The sequence below is a fragment of the Physella acuta genome, unplaced genomic scaffold, assembly GCF_028476545.2.
Source record: "Physella acuta isolate Inbredline_101_S28 unplaced genomic scaffold, ASM2847654v3 ptg000849l, whole genome shotgun sequence".
Lineage (NCBI taxonomy): Eukaryota > Metazoa > Mollusca > Gastropoda > Physidae > Physella > Physella acuta.
This window is the reverse complement of record NW_026732366.1, coordinates 70,556-76,666: the sequence shown is the minus strand read 5'-3', so window position 1 is coordinate 76,666 and position 6,111 is coordinate 70,556. Positions and strand designations below refer to the sequence as shown.

Below are 6,111 nucleotides of genomic sequence, written 5' to 3'. Positions count from 1 at the left end.
ATTTCATCACACATTCCTCTGAGTCTTATCCACACAAATCAGTAGGCCTGGCTCTTTCAATGTGTGTAATCAGAAAATTTCTTTGTTGTATTTTGAAAGCTGTTTTCATTACTGTCTGCTGACGTTTTTGTTTGTTTTGTCAGTTGCTTCGACTCTGGTTGGAGAGCCACTTCCCTTCTAGTCATGCAAAAACAGAAAGGTAACTATTTAGTGTGGCATTTTTTTTTACATCACTCCTTACTACTATTATATAATATACTTTCTTGCTTTTTGTTTATTGATAGTCAGTGCTAATTGGTTAGTGCAGCAACATACAATTGAATGCATTTATATTGTAACACAGTTGGATCTGTCAACTGTTGTTCTAATTGTACTACTGACAGAGCTAATAAATATTTTTAAAATTTTATGACACCTAAACATATCTAAATTGCATTGAGTATAAATATATATATATATTGTTGCAAGGTTGTCATAACCAGGGTTGTTAGTTTGGGATAAGCTCTCAGGATCTATAAAATATCTTAAATGGCATGCGTCTCAAGCAGCCTCTAACAATTAAGCACCTGGCCTGCTCATGTGGCTTCATGTGAAAGGCACAATTGGTCTTGTCAGTCCAGTAAGGCAATTCATTGTGGTAAAACAGCCTCAGGGGTAAGCATCAAGGAATATTCAGAAGTGGAACCCCTCAGGCAAGTAAACCACAATCTCTTAATTTGATGCGCCATGGAGAAGAAACTCTGGTGCTGCTCTAAACAACATGAGCTAAAACAACATGAGAGATAATGTCTTCACCAAGACAGCTTGAAGTAAGCCCAATCCCAAAAGACAATCTATATAGAAATCTTACCTAAGGTACAATACCTAAGAGAGGATTGCTGCTAAATTACAGATGTGTCTACCAACGAGACCTGAGGCAAGCTGACATAGATGAAAATGTGGGAGCAGCTGGCCCGAGAAAGAACATTGAGGAGACAGACCAAGGAGTCTGTAGGAAGAAAACGCTGATGTCTGATGTAGCCTCCGAGAGGAGGCAAAATAAAATATCTGCCATAATTGTACCAACAACAATCTAAAATAACTGTGACAGAGATTGCCACTCTAGAATTGCCATGATCAGCCACAACAGGGTCCTGACCTTTCGAAATGGGAGGGAGCACTTTTTCGCCAATTTTAACAATACATAAACGGGGGGGGGGGTCGTCCGAATTACTGCCCCCCCCCCCCCCCCTGGGAGAGATGTGTCAAAGAAACTATGAATATTATTGTATACATTTGTTATAGTTGTTGTGTTTAGTACAGTGGCGTAGGCAGGGGGGTCATAACCCCCCATAGACCCCTCTGTATATATATAAAGTATGAGGGGGGGGGGTGGAAATCGAAAGTTTGAGGGGGGGGTGCTATTCGAAAGTTTTACCCCGGGTAAAAATTTGAACACCCCCCCCCCCCTTCCCTTGAGACGATCCTGGCTACGCCACTGGTTTAATACCTTAATGCCGAATTCTAGATGTGAAAAGAGTAGGCTTCGGTTAATGATTGGATTTCATACTGTAATTATAGAGACTGACTTTTTTTTCATATTTCGAATCAGTTTCTTCCAGGCAGCTCTGACAAAAAAAGGCTACCGCCTCCCCCCCCCCCACGAACGAAATAGAATGTATATAGAAAATATATACTTTTACCAGTGTCCGCCCTACCCCCCGAAAATATCAAGTGCCCCCCTTTCCCCTCCCCTTCCCGGAGTAGAAAGTCTGGAAGAAACACTGTTTTGAATTCCACATCATCATCACTCCTTTGTGGCCCCTGGGGAGCAAAGGGCTGCAACCACACATCTCCAGCGGACTCTGTTTTGGGCTGCTCCTCTAATCTGTGCCCATGAGAGCCCAGCTGTTTTCGCCTCTTCCTCAACCGTTCTCTTCCATGTTTTCCTTGGCCGGCCCACCCTCCTTTTCCCCTGGGGATTCCAGTCCAATGCATGTTTTGCGATGTTTTCTTTTTCTTTTCTTAACGTGTGTCCGATCCATCCCCATTAACGGGCCTTGATATCTTTCTCTATTGGCTGTTGCTTTAAAATTTGCCACAGGTCTTTGTTTGATATTTTGTCTGGCCATCTTATTTTGAGTATATGGTATATGTCGTAGGCATTTGTTTACGAACGCCTGTAGCCTATCAGTACTGTTTTGAATTGCGCCCCTTATATCAATCGAATTTACACCCCTACCCCTATATAAGTGGACCAGGAGAAATCAGTTCTAAGCTAGATTCTATAATGTAGGCCTACTCTGCATATTGCTTTTAAAAAATAAACTCAATTAACGTTTGTTAAAACCTGGGGAAAGGGGGAAGGGAAGGTTTTAATGACCTTGACAAAAGGTAAGTGCGCATAGTGATATCCCACAATGCAGAGACGTAAGAACTCTTGTTTAGAAAGAAATATATATACACCGTTTATTTCGAAACAATAACGGAAATCTGATCAAGTTCAATGTCACTGTACACAACACAGTATTTTTGTAGTACTGTTGAGATATCCCAGCTTATCGTCTAAATTAATGTAGTCTAGAATCTAGACTAGAGTTGTCTATAAAAAGTTGCGAAATTTCTTTGACAAAGTCTATGGTATGGTTGTGAAGTTAAAATTAATAGATAATAATAGACTATCTAACTAGAATACTTGTAGCAATGGAAAACTGAGAAGTAGGCCTACTGCTGGACTTGACTAGACTAGTAGTTACTAGATCTAGTAGGGCCTACTTGACTTGATAACTCAATTTTTAGCGTATTTTATTCGCCGCTTCATATTCACCTCCGGTTGAGCGTACGGCGTATTTTATTATCAACACAACCAAAACACACAAACACGTTAGAAAAACACTCTAGATCTAGGATTAGACTAGAGCTAGATCTAGATGTGTTAGATAATACTAGAACTAGACTAGATATCTTCTACTTTATTTTCGATGAATGTGTTTTAATTAGAAAAGGTAAAAAAAAGCATTAGGACAGTTCGAATTGAATAGCATGAAAAAAATCCCGGTAATCTATCGCTTTAGCGTAATCAATTCGGCCGTCACTAGTAATGTAGGGATAAGGTAACTATCAAATATGGCTTAGATGTGAATATATTTTTGCATATTTTACTAAAATACTAAAGATAATTGAATATTAAACCACATTTAAGGTTTAAATCAATCAAAATGTCATGAAATTAAGGTTTAACATCGATGTTCCAGATACTAAATTTGCTATTAAAAACAGCGGCCATCTTAAGAAAATATTATTTTGAGTCATTTCCCTTTAATTTCTATTTGTATGGAAATGTATTGATGTTTGCTATTAAATACGTTAGTCTTGTGTTTAAATACAAAGCATGCGTTTTTTTTTTAAATTCTGCCCTTTAAACAATTTAATTGACTGACAATAAACATCAGTTCTAGAATTATTATTATGAGATGCAATTTTTACACATTAAGATACTCCCTATTTTTATAGAGCTACCACTACATATCTAATGATGTTTATTTAAATATTAGTTTGAGTTAATTCTTATTGTTTGTGTTATTGTTTGTTTGCTATTTTCATGTAATATTTTCATGCTTTTTTCCTTTAATTAGTGATTTAATCATAAATGACGTCCCGTTTTTTGACCTTTCTTCACCTTAACCCCCCCCCCCCCCCCCTCATTTTCGCCGTTACGAAATAGTCGTAATGTCGAAAATTACCTTTTTGCCCTGCCTGTTAAAAAGTCAAGCCATAATTCTAATGAAAACGATATATTCAGCATTTTTGTATTTGGCGAAATACATAACGTTTCACGTTTCTTACCCCTCCCATTTCCCGCGTAAAACGTCGTCTCAAAACCAGTTACTCCACCCCTTAAGTGTGCGATGTCATTTATGGTAGATGTCAAGTCCTATATACATTTTGAATAACCTTTGTTGTCAAAATGTTGATACCAAATACCCAAAATGAGTTATATGGTGTTATCCATAAACGATGTCACATATGCTATGCTAATGTGCCGTCAACTTACGCAGGGTGGGGGGGGGGATGCGTGACGTCTATTTTGGAATCTTCTTTAAAGCTGTGCTCAATGAAATTGAGGAACATAAAGCGTTCGTTTTCATGCATACATTTGTTCATAACGAATGATCATAACTATTGCATGCCTGTTGTCCTAAGCGGTGTTTAACAACCTGAGCACATCATCCCCGCCAAAAAGGGCCTGCCACTAAATGCCTACCGACGAAAATAAGCCGCACTATATTGGCTCCAAATGAAATAACTTCTGACAATAAGGCTCAAACCAAGTAGCTCCTGTCAACAATATTCGACAAGAGTACAAGACACCATTAAGTGCCGCACCAGGTGACACTCGACCTCGCTACGCCACTGAGCTAATGTAAAGCCACAGCTCAGTATTGGCTTAAATTTAACATAAAATAGTGTTAGCAGTGGACAGCCTCTAAGACTGTGCATTAGGAGTACGGCCGTCGGCAAAACGCCAGAGTCCGACGATATCTGAACATCAATTTTGTCTTTTATGAAGTGCGGAGCACCTTTAGCTTAAGACCTGAGCTTGGCCCCTGTTGACACCACCACTAGCGCCGCTTATGTCCACATATTAATCAGACGTTTTGCGTGGACAGACGTTTATAGGTGGGACCGGGAGCCTAAATGCATTTACCGAAGCCGCTGTGTCACGGGCATTTTAGAGCCGAACATCTCAGGGCAGCATGTTGCAGAAATTAAAAGCACGTGAATTTGTATAGTAGAGGGAGAACATCATGCCACTGTAATAAATTAAACACCAATATAATTCACCGAACTAAAGTCATTTAGATCTATTCGTCAGGCTAAATGTCGCTAGTCTCATCGTCATAGTCATTTAGTGCCTGTTTTGATTTTTTTTTAATTACGCGGTATCTCTTTCTTAAACATTAGCCTAACGACAAATGACGTCACACGCGCCGCGAACTTTGTGACGTTGTGCTTATTGGGGGTTGAAACGGCGTGGTTTAGAAAAATGACGTATTTCTTTTTTTTTAAGTGATAGATTCTAATTTTCCTACGAACTATAGGTTCATCTAGTTTTTTTTCTAGAGGGAGATATCACTATATTGTGATGGGGGGGGGGGGGGGATTTATATATAATCTCAATATATTCTGATCTACTACTATTCATACGGCAACCATTATACTCGTGAGGAGGACGGGAATCACTCTTATGTTCCGCAGACACTAATTAACAATGTCAACAACTTCGTTTATGAAATAACATGAACTTTATTAACACACACTTATAGATCATTTGTACAATATCAAAAAATACGTCCGTCTTCTACTATATCTAACTCCCAACTAACTTCACTGCTGCGTCTTACGTCATCGGTACATTGTCGCACCATGCTCACGTCACACTCACGCCACACAAATTTTATTGAACACGCGCACAATACTCTCGCACCAAATCGTCTACTGTCAAGTTCGTACCGTCCTATGGTAACCTCTACTCGTCTAGTCTAATTCTATATATCTACGCTATGACATATATAGTGGGTGGTTTTTTGTTGTTGTAATAATGTGTGGTGGGGAGGGGTAAACATTGACTACTAAAGAAATAAAAAAACTGATGATAGCAGAAGGAAAAAAAAAACAAAAAAAAAAAAAAAAAACCATGTGGTATTCAAATGTAACTAATTAAAATTTGAACCTATTTTAAAAAACACAATAATCTTAATTCAGAAAAGGTGTAGGCCTAAGACTAATGTCTACAGACAAAAAAAACAACTAGGCTTAATTAAATGGATCGCCCATAAATGACGTCATACTTTTCCCGACGATTTCCCTCTCACCCAATAGTTACTAAAAGCAAGATGATGATTTAATATCATATCGCAGTTCTACTATACCCGAACCCTTAATCACAATTTCTAACGAACACGAATATATTCTTCATCATTTTTGAAAAAATATTTTACACCGTCCCATATTTTGAGTCCAACGTCATTTATGAAGAATATGGACGACCTAATAATTGACAAGTTAATCAGTACAAAATGGTTTAATAAATGTTGGACCTCCCAAAAGTCTTTGAGATCTTGGATGTAC

At 38.4% G+C, this 6,111-nt stretch overlaps 2 protein-coding genes across 5 annotated transcripts in view; one reads left to right on the top strand and one right to left on the bottom strand.

The window, feature by feature from the left end:
• Window positions 1–6,111, bottom strand: part of LOC131952068 (ADP-ribosyl cyclase/cyclic ADP-ribose hydrolase) — a 123,360-nt gene that overhangs the window by 71,335 nt on the left and 45,914 nt on the right. The gene's annotated exons all lie outside the window — the stretch shown is intronic.
• The window catches only part of LOC131952061 (putative phosphorylase b kinase regulatory subunit alpha), a 36,479-nt gene continuing 32,880 nt past the window's right edge, over window positions 2,513–6,111 (top strand). For 2 of the 3 annotated variants that reach the window (XM_059314546.1, XM_059314544.1), the window contains exon 1: window positions 2,513–2,619. The gene's annotated coding sequence lies outside the window, so the exon portion shown is untranslated. The remainder of the gene's footprint in view (window positions 2,620–6,111) is intronic. The other variant, XM_059314545.1, reaches the window with a different exon arrangement.